This window comes from Podarcis liolepis (genome assembly GCF_965112155.1).
Source record: "Podarcis liolepis genome assembly, chromosome: 3".
NCBI lineage: Eukaryota > Metazoa > Chordata > Lepidosauria > Squamata > Lacertidae > Podarcis > Podarcis liolepis.
In genome coordinates this window covers 92,108,864-92,121,582 of record NC_139557.1, presented here as the reverse complement: position 1 = coordinate 92,121,582, position 12,719 = coordinate 92,108,864, and the positions used below count along the sequence as shown (strand labels likewise).

Genomic DNA, 12,719 nt, shown 5'->3' with positions numbered 1-12,719 from the left:
GAACCCCAGCTTTGTCCGAGGGCGGGGACGACGCAGCACAACCCCGGGGGGGGGCGAGGAAAGACGCGCACGGCGGCAACAGCAACGTGCCCCGCTGCACATGCACCGACCCTCCCGCCACCGCGTCGAACGAGCAACGCAACAAGGACGGGATGTGCGAGAGGCGGCGGGAGGGAACGGACGAGAGGACACGCCGCTTCGGGATTGGCGGAAGCTCCGTCCGCCCCGGCTTCCCATTGGCCAGAGCGCGGGCCCCACGAGCCGAACACGCTCCCGGCGGCTTGGCAACCTCGGCTCTCGCGCTAATCCCCGGGCAGGGGAGGGCGGTGGTTTCGGCAGAGCCAATAGGCGCGCCGGGGGCGGAGCCTGGCCGCGGGGGTCTCTAGCCGACGGGGCGGTGCGGGAAGGGGGGGGGGAGGGAAACGCGAGTTGGTAAACAAGCTCGCGCACCTCGTGGTGCCGCGGGGCGGAGGCGAGCGGAGTCGCCGAGCGGGCACGACGTTGCTGCTGCTGCTGCGAAGCTCTCCTGCCCGGGGAGGTAAGCGAGCGAGGGGTACGTCGGGGAGCGGCCCTCTTGCATTTTGCATGGCGGGTGGGTGGGTTAAGAGGGGGAGCGGTGAGGGGCGCGCTTGCGCCAGCGGGGAGAGGTGGGAGCCCAGCTTTTCCTCAGCGCGGCGCCCGTCCCCATGCACGGGGCCCAAAAAGGGTGTGTGTGTGTGGGGGGGGGGGGAGAAGCCCTTTCCAGTGGGCGACCTTTCCCTCTAAGCCAAAGGTCAGCAAACTTTTTCAGCAGGGGGCCAGTCCACTGTCCCTCAGACCTTGTGGGGGGGCCGGACTAGATTTTGAAAAATAATATGAATAAATTCCTATGCCCCACAAATAACCCAGAGATGCATTTTAAATAAAAGGACACGTTCTACTCATGTAAAAACACGCTGATTCCCAGACTTTCCGTGGGCCGGATTGCGAAGGCGACTGGGCCGAATCCGGCCCCCGGGCCTTAGTTTGCCTATCCATGCACGCACGCCTCCCCACGCAAAGGTTGGGAGGGATCCCGGCGGGGAGACCTAAGTGGCGCTGGGCCAGATGCGCTCGGTTAAGGGGGGGTGCTTTCGGCGCCCCTTTGCAGCCGCGCTCGGAGTCGCTCTTTCAAGTGCTTGCGGGTAGGGGAAGCAAGCGGGACGATCCCAGGGCTGCACGTCGGTGCCGCTGCCGCTAACGGGGAGTAGAAGGGCCGCGGTTCGCGCCGGGCACGGTCTTTGCAGCGCCGGAGCTGGAAACGGGAGGCGTGGCGCTCTTTCCTGCTTTTCTCGTCCGTGGGGCGGCAGCAGCAGCTGCTGCAACCCCCATCCGTATACCTTGTATTTGTTAATGTCCATCATCCCAATCTGCAGCCCCTCCCCAAATCTCCCCAGGCCTGCTCTTTTCTTTTTATTGGACGGCGTTTTTCACTGTTAGAATATACATAGCGTATTTCAAATTGTCTGGTTGTCAGATGGAAGGGCTCGGTCTGAAACCATTTTACGCCCGCCAAGGAAATGCTTAGAAAGCGTCGATAGAAACAAAGAAGGCAAAACCACTAGATCAGGAGGATTCAAGCTGTGCAGGCCAGTAAGTAGGGGCGGGGAGAGAGGAGGAAATTATCTTTTGAAGTCCCCTTCCAGAAAACTATTAGTTTGGTTTTCAGAAGCCACATGCTATGTGGCAGGCGATCCTGAATGCAAAAAGTAGCTACATTTCCCCCCATAAACATATGGAACCATTTTTCCTTGCTAGGTTAGGTTTCTTAATTTTTTATGCATTCCTCTCCACCAAAAAGGCCACAAAGTGATTTGCAGCTAAAGTAAAAATGCTACAGTAAACTCACATAAACGTTACTGTAAATAAATTTAACCATACAATGTATTATTATAGTACAATATCATAATAATGATAATATCAAATGTCCCGATGATGTCCAAATGACCTTGAAAACAAAAATGTATTTGTCACAGGCCTCCTTAAACAGTGGGCCTTTTTAAACAGAGGCTACTTCCATAATCAGGGCCTACTTCAGAGAAGGCCCATTTTCTTGTCACCTTCCAGTTGTGGAGGTGGCATGTAAAGAAGAACTTCAGATAATAGCTTCTGGGTCCTGGCAGGTTCATATGGGGAAAGGTGGTCTTTTAGATATAGCGGTCCCGAATTATATAAGGCTTTAAAGGTCAAAAGCAGCAATTGGTCCCAGAAACAAATTGGCAGCCAACACAGTTGGGTCAGAACCAGTGTTACATGTTTCCACCTTTATGTTTTGGCTAACCATTTACCTCTGCTAAGTAGTCCTGCACTAGCTGTAGCTTCTGACCTGTCTTCAAAGGCAGTCCCACATACAGTGTATTGTAGTAGTCTAACCAGGAGGTAATCAGAGCGTAGACAACTGAAACCAGGTTATCCCTGTCCTGGTAGGGTTGCAACTGTGCTATTGGTCAAAGTTGCTAGAAGGCATTCTGTGCCACTGAACTTGCTTGTGCCTCCACTGATGGTGTTGGATACAGAAGTCTCCCCAAGCTGCACACCTGCTTCTGTGATTCTGCAAGGGGAGTGTGACCACACCCATCCAGAGCAGCGTGCATTCCACTAGTGCCATCCTTTCTCACTTCTGGCCTCTCCCACTCCCCCAACTTCCCACACTTTTATTTGGGTTGTTCCCCCACCCCCATTACTTGAATGTTACAGATTTGAATTTGCCAGCTGTCTCTGTGCAATGTGTCCATCTTGAGCCTAAAGATAATATGCACTAAGGCAATCCTCTTTCCAGTCAGCCCGATTAACCTTGCCTTGCTCCTGAGGTGAGCTCTGTACCATTGACCCAGAGCTGCTTGTATGACTTGGTGGCACAAGCCTAAATACTCTGCATTGCAAAAAGCCTCAGGTAGTAAAATGAAAGGTTTCTTTTGGTATATTGAGAGTATACTTAATAAATGTAGTGCGAACACAGCATAATTTTCCATTGCATTGAGAAGAAGTGAAGAAAAGCACAATTTACCTGGTGCGTATTAGCGGCAATGAGATGGTGACTGAACATTTTAAGTGAGTGATGTCAGTGTTTGTTTAACGCACCTGCTGTGTAGGTTGTGGCTCTTGCCGGTTGCCTGATGTACACTGTGTGTCTGCTTGCATTCCAGACCCGATGAATTGGTGTTCCTTCCAGCGATTAGGGTAAATGCGAACATCTAAAGGGCTGTGATTCATATTTTTTGTGTTTGCTGTGGATATAGCTCCCTCATCAATGCTCTCTTGATCTGCTTAATACTTGGTATCCCCCTTCTTGCAAATCCTGTATTCTGCCACTTGAGCAAGTGAAAGGGAAGAGGGAGGGGACTTATTTTGTCTCAGGTGTTCATAAGAGCTTAGGAAGAGTCCTACTGGATCAGGCCAATGGAACGTCTAGTCTGGCATCCAGTTTTCACATTGGCCTGCCAGATACCCATAGGAAGCTTGCAAGCAGAATATGGTTTATTATCCAGAGGAATTGAAATCTTCCCTTAACTTCATGTGCACAGATCTTGGCTCTACTATGACCAGCCTTGCAGATAAGTGTGGAGAAATGACTACTGCACAAACATCTAACTACCTGTCCCAGATGTATTTGTGGCATAAATCGACTGCATAGAGGAAAAATATCCTAACAAAGAAAAAACCTGCCTGTCTGATGATCACCTGGAGGCAAGGGTGTTGCTAGGTACTTCAAAGACTTTGGTCACAGACCTGCACTTGCCTCTGGGAGAATTTAGTTGGTTGGCTGAGTGTTTTTTATTGACTTGGTAGTCTTAGCTGTAACTTGCCCTATAAAGACATGTTTATAAACAATAAAATGAAACAAAGCAACAACTCTTAAATCCCTTCTTCCAGTACAAAAACAACAGCAATAAAGATAGCATTATCCTATATAGTTACTTTACAGCAGCAAACAGTTGAACAGTAGATGCTTGCTGACATAAAAACATTTTTGGAGCACCCGGCCAGGTCTCTGAGGCTAATCTTAAAGCTCTGGCAGGCTTCTTTGAGGGGAAAGTACATAGTTCTTAAGAGAAAATGGGACTTATCTACCATCTTGCTTGGTAGAAGTCAGTGGTTTTGTTGTTTTTTAACAGCCTAAGAGGCTAGCCTTTACGTTCTTGCCAGGAGAGATTAGGGCTTTTCTCTTCTGCGGCCAACATAGAATCACATAGAATCATAGAACCCCTGAATTTTGTAGGACTTACTCCTGAGTAGGGATTGCATTGCCCAAATGCAAACTTTATTGGATCAAAAATATAAAGCAGCCTCACCATCTTTGAACTATAACTGCTGGCTGAGGCTGATGGGAGTTGTAGTCTCAAAAATTTGGAGGGAACCTACGGGGGAAATGTGGGGCATAAGAACAACATACAACAACAACCGGGTTGGGGAAGGCTGAGTTCATTGTTGGAGTCTGTTACTGTATTGCAGGGGCCAGCAAACTTTTTCAGCAGGGGGCCGGTCCACTGTCCCTCAGACCTTGTGGAGGGCTGGACTATATTTGATAAAAAAATAATAATGAACAAATTCCTATGTCCCACAAATAACCCAGAGATGCATTTTAAATAAAAGGACACATTCTACTCTTGTAAAAACATGTTGATTCCAGATCCATCAATGGGCCGGGTTTAGAAGGCGATGGGGCCGGATCCGGCCCCCAGGCCTTAGTTTGCCTACCCATGCTTTATTGTTCCAGCTTTTCTGTGATGTGTGCCAAGTTGTAGAACTCTGCTTAGCATCACCTTTGTGGAAAGCTGCTTGTGCTCTTAGTTTTTGTTCTAGAGGGAAACCAGATGCTGCTTATTAGTCTTGCAGACTGACAGCAGTTGAACTTTTAAAGTCCTAAAAATTCAGCCTTTCTACTTCATTGATGTTACTACGTTAGATACTCATTCACCAGCCTTGGGCAGCCAAAGGGGTCTTTCTGTGTCAGAGAGTTGTGGGGCCTTGGATCCCAGGCATGAATGTGCCCTCTGAACATTCCAGTGTTAGTAACTCAGATATATAAGCTAGGCACCAAACGGCTATTTAAACCAGGGCTACAGTCGCCAAAATGGAATGCCTACTTGCTGTTTTGGGGCCAGAAGGCTCGAAAGTCATATTTTTCAATACAAGTTTTTGGTTCCTGAGATTTGTTCTCATTGTGCAGATAAAATATAGCAGATAATAATAATAATAATTAATAATAATAATTTATTTATACCCTGCCCATCTGGCTGGGCTTCCCCAGCCACTCTGGGTGGCTTCCAACAAAATATTAAAATACAGTAATGCATCAAACATTAAAAGCTTCCCAAAACAGGGCTGCCTTCAGGTGTCTTCTAAAAGTCTGGTAGTTGTTGTTCTCTTTGACATCTGGTGGGAGGGCATTCCACAGGGCGGGTGCCACTACCAAGAAGACGCTCTTCTGCCTGGTTCCCTGTAACCTCATTTCTTGCAATGAGGGAATCACCAGAAGGCCCTTGGAACTGGACCTCAGTGTCCGGGCTGAGTGATGGGGGTGGAGATGCTCCTTCAGGTATACTGGGCCGAGGCCATTTAGGGCTTTAAAGGTCAGCACCAATACTTTGAATTGTGCTCGGAAATGTACTGGGAGCCAATGTAGGTCTTTCAAGGTGTTATGTGGTCTCGGCGGCCGCTCGCAGTCACCAGTCTAGCTGGATCCTGGATTAGTTGTAGTTTCTGGGTCACCTTCAAAGGTAGCCCCACATAGAATGCACTGCAGCAGTCCAAGCGAGTGACAACCAGAGCATGCACCACTCTGGCGAGGCAGTCCATAGGCAGATAGGGTCTCAGCCTGCGTACCAGATGGAGCTGCTAAACAGCTGCTCTGCACACAGAATTGACCTGTGCCTCCATGGACAGCTGCGAGTCCAAAATGACTCCCAAGCTGCGTACCTGGTCCTTCAGGGGCACAGTTACCCCATTCAGGACCAGGGAGTCCTCCACACCCACCCGCCTCCTGTCCCTCCAAAACAGTACTTCTATCTTGTCAGGATTCAACCTCAATCTGTTAGCCGCCATCCATCCTCCATAAAATTCCATAGGATGAGTTGCTAGTGTGTGAAAGCAGTCCAGATCCAATGATCCTAACTTCCAGATGGTGAAGACATCAGGTGCCATTCTGCTGCTTGGACACCTTCACTTGGTCACAAGCGGCTGATAGCCAGGTTCAAAATGTGCCTGGTGAATTTTGGAACGCTGGAAGCAGCTCTGTCTGGCTCTCAGGACTTTGACCTGCCCACTACTCTGGACATGCCCCTCTCCTAGGTCTACGCCCTCACTGACCCTACTTTGCACCCTCCATGAGTCTGTTTGCCTGGCTGCCATCGCTAGCTTGAATGGAGGATTAAAAAAGAGTGTGTGAGAATATAGAAAGTAGCCGACTGTACAGAGGTTGAACTTCCATTTCATTGCTCCATCCACATTTGCCTGCGGCCTTGCCCACCACTGACACGTGGCCCCTGGAAAGTTGCTCAGAATAAGACACTAGCCCTTTGGTTGAAAAGGATTCCTCACACCTGTAGTTTGTGGCCTCGTTGATATGGTCGAAAGGAAAGCAGAGCAATATGTTTGGCACCAGCTTGGCTGCAGGAGTTGCTGAAAGGAGGAGTACAGGGACTCCACTCTGGAATGTGTTGGGTCTACTGCTTAGACTTTTCTTCTCCTGAAGATATCCCCCAAGGCAGTGGAGGTTTAGGGTCAGAGTTTTTCTTCTCCTAGATGGGCTACCTTCCCAGGCTGACAAGCCCTGTCTGCCCCTCACTTCAACACCAGCTGCTGGAGACAGAAAGGGGAAGGCCCTCACCTTCCCTTGGTGAGTTTAATCAGAGAGAGACCGCAAAGGTCAGGAAGGCAAAGGCAGAACTGTTTCTTTCAGAGGGAGGAAATGATAATGTAGAAGACTGTGGTTTCATGTCTTTAATCTAAGCGACTTCAGGGTTGCTCACGTTTCTTTACAAGGATCCCTTTAATCACTGTTGATAGTGCGACTCTTACTGCAGGCCAAATCTGCATAAATAACATGCATGTATTTCTATGGATTGACCAGGGTTGAAAGCCGTGACCCTTGTGACCTTGAAAACTTAGATAAAATATGTTCGTAGTCATTTATCTTACGCTGTTTGCGTATGTGAGCAAAAACCGATGACCTTGGAAAGCCACAATAACCAACAGTGTTGATTCTTTATCTTATTTGAATTCAGTGATGAAATGCAGGAGATGGGGAGAGCAGTCAAGGGTTCCCATACAACCATGTTAGCTGTTCCATTTTATTCCCAACTTACTATTATTTGACACACTGGAGATGTGTATCGCGCCTGTATATATAAAAGCAGACGCCAGATGCTTTTCTTTTCCATGTGCTGTCACAGGCAACTGCTTTCTTTGCAATATTTAAGAGACTAAGAATAGACCTTGAATCTTTACAGCAAGAAGAATTCTTTTTGGCCCTCTCTCCCCCAAAATAGGCAACTTAAAGGCAGATGGTTCTGGGATATTATTTCACACCATGCCTGACAGATTGAAGAGCTTGGAGGTTTCTACTATTTTAGCTCTTGTTGTTAAGGATTGTGGAGAATGAAGATGGGAAATATGGAGCTGTGCTTTAAAAAAAAAGTTTCCCCCCTTGTCCCTCCCCAAGTTTCCAGACTAGTAAGCTTCTTCCTATAAAAATATGCTTATGCTTTCTATTTACTAGAAAATCACTAGGAGTTACAGCATGAATCTAATGTAGAAGTGCACTCGGTTGTTACTTTTGTATTGCTTATTAGCCATTATTAATATAGCATTTGCATTGCTGTTAAATTCCTTCCAGTCGTTTCTCAGCTTTATTTGCACAACATCTCTGAAGTTGCCTGGCCCCTTTGTGCCCATGTTACTAGTTGCAAACAGGTAACAACCCAGTATGTTCTAATGTTACTGAACGGAGCTTTAAAAAATAGGTCAGGCCTTCCTTGGTCTCCTTATTGGTCTTAAAAATTTCTGGAACTCCAGAGTGCATGTATTTCTTTTGGAACTTTGTGTAGGTAATATTTCCTGTGCTGGCACAGGTCTTCCTGCCTGCAGTTCTGGTTTGGGAAGAGTGGGAACCTACCTAGATGATGGGGCAAAGAGAGTCAGCTGCCCTCATATAATTGTTTCAGGATGCTGAAGGAGATATTCCTATACAGTGGTACAGTGGTACCTCGGGTTACAGACGCTTCAGGTTACAGACTCTGCTAACCCAGAAATAGTACCTCGGGTTAAGAACTTTGCTGCAGGATGAGAACAGAAATTGCGTTGCAGCGGGAGCGGGAGGTCCCATTAGCTAAAGTGGTACCTCAGGTTAAGAACAGACCTCCAGAACAAATTAAGTTCTTAACCCGAGCTACCACTGTACCTCTGGTTACAAACTTCTGGTTACGAACGCTTCAGGTTACGAGCTCCGCTAACCCGGAAGTAGCTGCTCCAGATTGCGAACTTTGCCCCAGGGTGCGAACAGAAATTGCGCACCTCTGGTGTGCATGCAGCAGGAGGCCCCATTAGCAAAAGCGTGCCTCAGAATAAGAACAGTTTCAGCTTAAGAACAGACCTCCGTAATGAATTAAGTTTGTAACCAAAGGTACCACTGTACAAGGCAGTAGAAGGTAACTCTCTACCCAATCTCATTGGAATGCAAACTACTTTCCATTCAAATCCACATACACATCTCTACCTCTGATCTTTGCTGCTCCAGCTCTCCCATTTTTCCAGTCATATAAGAGCTCCTGCTTCCTTAAATTCTTTTATTTTCTTGCTTGCTGCCACGTAGACTTGGAACTCTCGCCAGAATATTTGCATGATGCCACCTCTCCCTTCTTTTAAAAAAATCACATTTTCTGTGAAGCCTTTGGCTTAGTCCCCTAGTTCCTGTACCCCACTATAACAGATCCTGTATCTAAGCCTAAGCACATGCAACTGAAACAACCACTTCCCAATTTACCCTACTTCCCACTTCATCTAGTTTCCCTCGGTTGAATTTGTTGGAGGAACTGGACATGGAGGAAGTGGTTAATTTCCTTCATGAGCACAATTTACTCCATGGTCTGAGATAAGCCAACAGGTGCAAGGTCAGGCAAGCCAGTTGCTACGGCAACAGCCCGGTGCTGTCTGTATAAGTGATTAAGGCATGTCAGCTCTTTTGGTCCAGGGTTTTTGTGTAGTGTGTCTGTGTCAGACTTCAGAAGTGAGTCGGAGTCTGTGTTATGTACTGAATGGCTGGAGCAACGGAGATACTTTGTACTTATATATATAACTGTATCTCTGTCTGAAAAAGCCTACAAGCTGTATGTATATATCAATGTCTATAGCTGTATTACTGAAGCCTAATATTCTGCAGCAGTAAACTATTTTGGAAAACAAGTGAGTATTGAGAGGTTGAGATCCATGCATTGTGTGGACTGGAAAGAGAAGGCCTCTTAGAAGCCAATCTGTGTGTGTGTGTTGTAAAGGTCACTGAATATTTTGAGAGTGAATTAGCAACTGTAGGATTGGGGCTTCACTGTGTAAAAGGTGTTTGGCCCCATGTATAAGAAAGTGAGCTATATGGTTCAATACTATGGCTTTTTGTAAGGAAACACTGCATTTTCATAACATGATTATTCAGCATACTTGTCTTCCCATAACCCGTGTGTAGTAATGACCATTGAGGGGATACGGGATAAAACCTAGTTGGTGCTTTTGTGCTCATGGAAGCAGAGGCCTTCACTAATGAAGAGCGGGGGAGGTGATTCATCCCCCCACTTCCTTCTCCTCTCAGTACCCCTAAAACTAGTTCCAGAGAATTAGTTTCATAAAAGGGTAGAAGCTGGGTTGCAGAGGCTGCCATGCTAAAAAGGCAAGAGCACCAGTTGAATTTCACCACGTGCTGTTAAGATGACAAATCTTTGGCTGAATACCTAATTTGCATGTGTGGAGTTAGGGATGCAGTGTGCTATATACTTACAATATTCAACATAGTTTGCATCTCTTATTGCAAAAATAAAAAATCTGTTCGGGCTGTCTCTGCAGGTGAACAGTGTGGCCACTTTAAATTGTTCTTATATGGTGAGTTGTCAGTTGGAAGCGAGCTGCCAGTTGGCAAAGTCCGCACTGATTGTTCTTATGTGTTTGTTTATGCAGAAATTTATATCTCTTTCTCCTCCGAAGGAGATGCTCAAAAGAGGCTAGCAAAGTATAAAGGCAGATCCCAAAAATAAAATTGGATAATAATCCTATCCCCAAGATAGCTAGATAAAATACCGTGAGTCAGATGTAAAAAGAGCATTACAGAAGGGATCCAGAGATAGCAACTGAGAAAACTGAACAGCAACAGAATCAAAGGCTTGTTTAAAAAGAGTTGTTTTCAGGGCTGGTGAAACTTGGGGAAGGAGGAGGAGGATTTAACGTTGATAGTCTACATTTGGATGTCTGCTAATGTTAATTGGTGAGTCAGTTTTCAAGCACTCAGACAATTTGCTTGAATTATTATCGCTTGCCGTTATTGTTGACAAGTAAATGTTGAATTTCATTAAATTTTAGTCATCCACAGTGATGTATTTGTGGCTGCTGTTGTGAAATGAACTGATTATCTAACATGGGGCCAGTTTGTGTGAAAGCACCCCTTGACTCTCTTGCCTGTGACAGAAAAAAATCTTGCATGTTGAGAATTCTCTGTATTGGGCCCTCTGCACATAATTGAGCTTTGTTTGCTACTGATGGGGAAGCTAAAACTTTGATAGAAAGTAATGCAGCAATTGGCAGACTTGTGACAGTTTGTATAGAGTGGTCTTGTCCTATTAAGCAACTGATGTTATGAGAGGGATCTTTTGTTCTTTATAGCTTTTGTAGAAACACAACTCCTGGCTTTAACGAAGTTGAAATCCTCTGGGAGGGAAAAAAAGGTTCCTACTTTTTAAAGGGAAACCTTGGGATTTAACAGATTATAAGTGTTATGAGAAATGGTCTCTAATAGTGCACTGTCAATTTTGAGGCACAAGTTGAAGTTGGGTTTTCCTAGCTTCATGGTACAGAACGTAAAATGGTGAAATTCAAATGTTCACCTCACTTTTTGAACAATGTGAGCGATGGAAAAGTCCTGGGGTTGGAGCCGGGATAGGGTCCCTGTTGTCTTCCATATGTTGTTGCACTGCAACTCCTATCAACCATGGGCACCATGGCCAAGGATGGTGGGAGTTGTAGTCCAGCTATATCTTGAGGGCTATAGGAACCTTCTTTCTGTTTTAGAAAGAATGGGAGGCAGTGCTGTACTGAAAGGTGAAAGGGGTCATGGACCCAGGAGTCCAGCAGGAGGACCCAAGTGGCTTCTCTGTGACAGAGGAGGTGCTGCTGCTCTGCTATCTTTCTCCACTTCAGCACTAGCACTACTCCTCGTTTCCTGCTTGGCAGGGGGTTGGACTTGATGGCCCTTGTGGTCTCTTCCAACTCTATGATTCTATGATAGCTAGAGAGCCATGTTGCATCTGCTGGCTCAGTAGGAATCAGGTGACACATGGAGCCAATAGGGCTCCATCTAGTTCAATAAATCAGATGACTAGGGTGTGGCTCCTCAATCTGATTGCGCGAACATGCAGGCTCTTGGAGAAGAACTTGTAGCCCTCTTTACTGCACCTCCTGGTCCATTTCACTGCTGTTTGGCTTAGTGATTCATCAGAACCGGGACTCATGCTTACGCGCTCTCCCTTCCAGGCATGAGCTGAGAACAAACCCCATGTCTCACTGTCTTGTGCGGACCATGCCTCTAGCAAACTCATTGTTCAGGCACAGATTGAGTTCTTATTGCCCATTCCCACTTCTGAACCCATACTTGGGGATGCCCCCCGCCAATTGATTCATACTAGTTTCTTTCTTTGGTCTGTTTCTGCTGCTGAAGTCAAGGGACTGATGCCAATATTTCCATCAGAGTAAGTAAGCTGTAATTGGCTTGTGGACATTATCCTAGCAGGAGCATGCTGGCTACTTGTTTGGAGCGGGTGGCCGGCGATGAGTAGGCTGCAGTTTTGTAATACTGAGCCTAATTGGGTGTAAGTGAATTATTTCTAGATCCATGACCAGCATAAATGAGGCTGCATTAATTCCAGGCGTTGCAGCTGATGGCTACAATTTTGCATATCCCTAGACAATGTCTGACCTAATCATGATGATGTAAATAGAGTTGCCGGTCCAGGACATTCATACTTACTCTACTGATGTGTCTCTGCCTAAAATAAAGCAGTTGGCGTGCTTCCTCCTGGGTTGGATTTTTACCCCAATCTTCCTGTTGCCTCAGGCCTTTTAAGGAGAAAACTTTGTTGGCAGTGGGCTTGGGTGTTTTAGCAGCTTTGGGAAATAACTCTGTGCTCTAGTTGAGTACCCAGAACGAATTAAGTTCATAACCAGAGGTACCACTGTACCCAGTTACAGACAGCTTTGCTTTTGTTGGTGGTTTTAGAAAAATGACGCTAACCTTCCCTGTTTTATAATATTTGTAACCAACCCCATCTTGACAGCTTAGCAATTGAACCCAGCCATAAACCCCATTGCACCAGCCATCGCACAGCCGTATTCCAGAACATCTGGAGAGCCACCACAGGTTGGCCCCCAATTGGTGTCCTTGAGCTCTTGATCCAGGAGAGTCAACTGTCAGCAGAAGTATATGGGGGAAGGGGATTTTTGTCAAATGA

At 46.5% G+C, this 12,719-nt stretch overlaps 1 protein-coding gene and 1 long non-coding RNA gene across 5 annotated transcripts in view; one reads left to right on the top strand and one right to left on the bottom strand.

Annotated features, from left to right (window-relative positions):
- Positions 1 to 11,412, bottom strand: part of LOC310703688 — a 43,138-nt gene extending 31,726 nt beyond the window's left edge. The window contains exons 1-2 of the long non-coding RNA XR_014524311.1: positions 10,000 to 11,412; positions 8,735 to 8,873 (exon numbers count right to left, since the gene is read on the bottom strand). This is a non-coding gene — a long non-coding RNA (uncharacterized lncRNA). The remainder of the gene's footprint in view (positions 1 to 8,734; positions 8,874 to 9,999) is intronic.
- COQ8A (coenzyme Q8A) overlaps positions 365 to 12,719 on the top strand; it is a 55,872-nt gene continuing 43,517 nt past the window's right edge. The window contains exon 1 of one of the 4 annotated variants that reach the window (XM_083496103.1): positions 365 to 538. The gene's annotated coding sequence lies outside the window, so the exon portion shown is untranslated. Of the gene's footprint in view, positions 554 to 12,719 lie in introns of all 4 variants that reach the window. The other 3 variants (XR_014524295.1, XM_083496104.1, XR_014524296.1) reach the window with 3 other exon arrangements.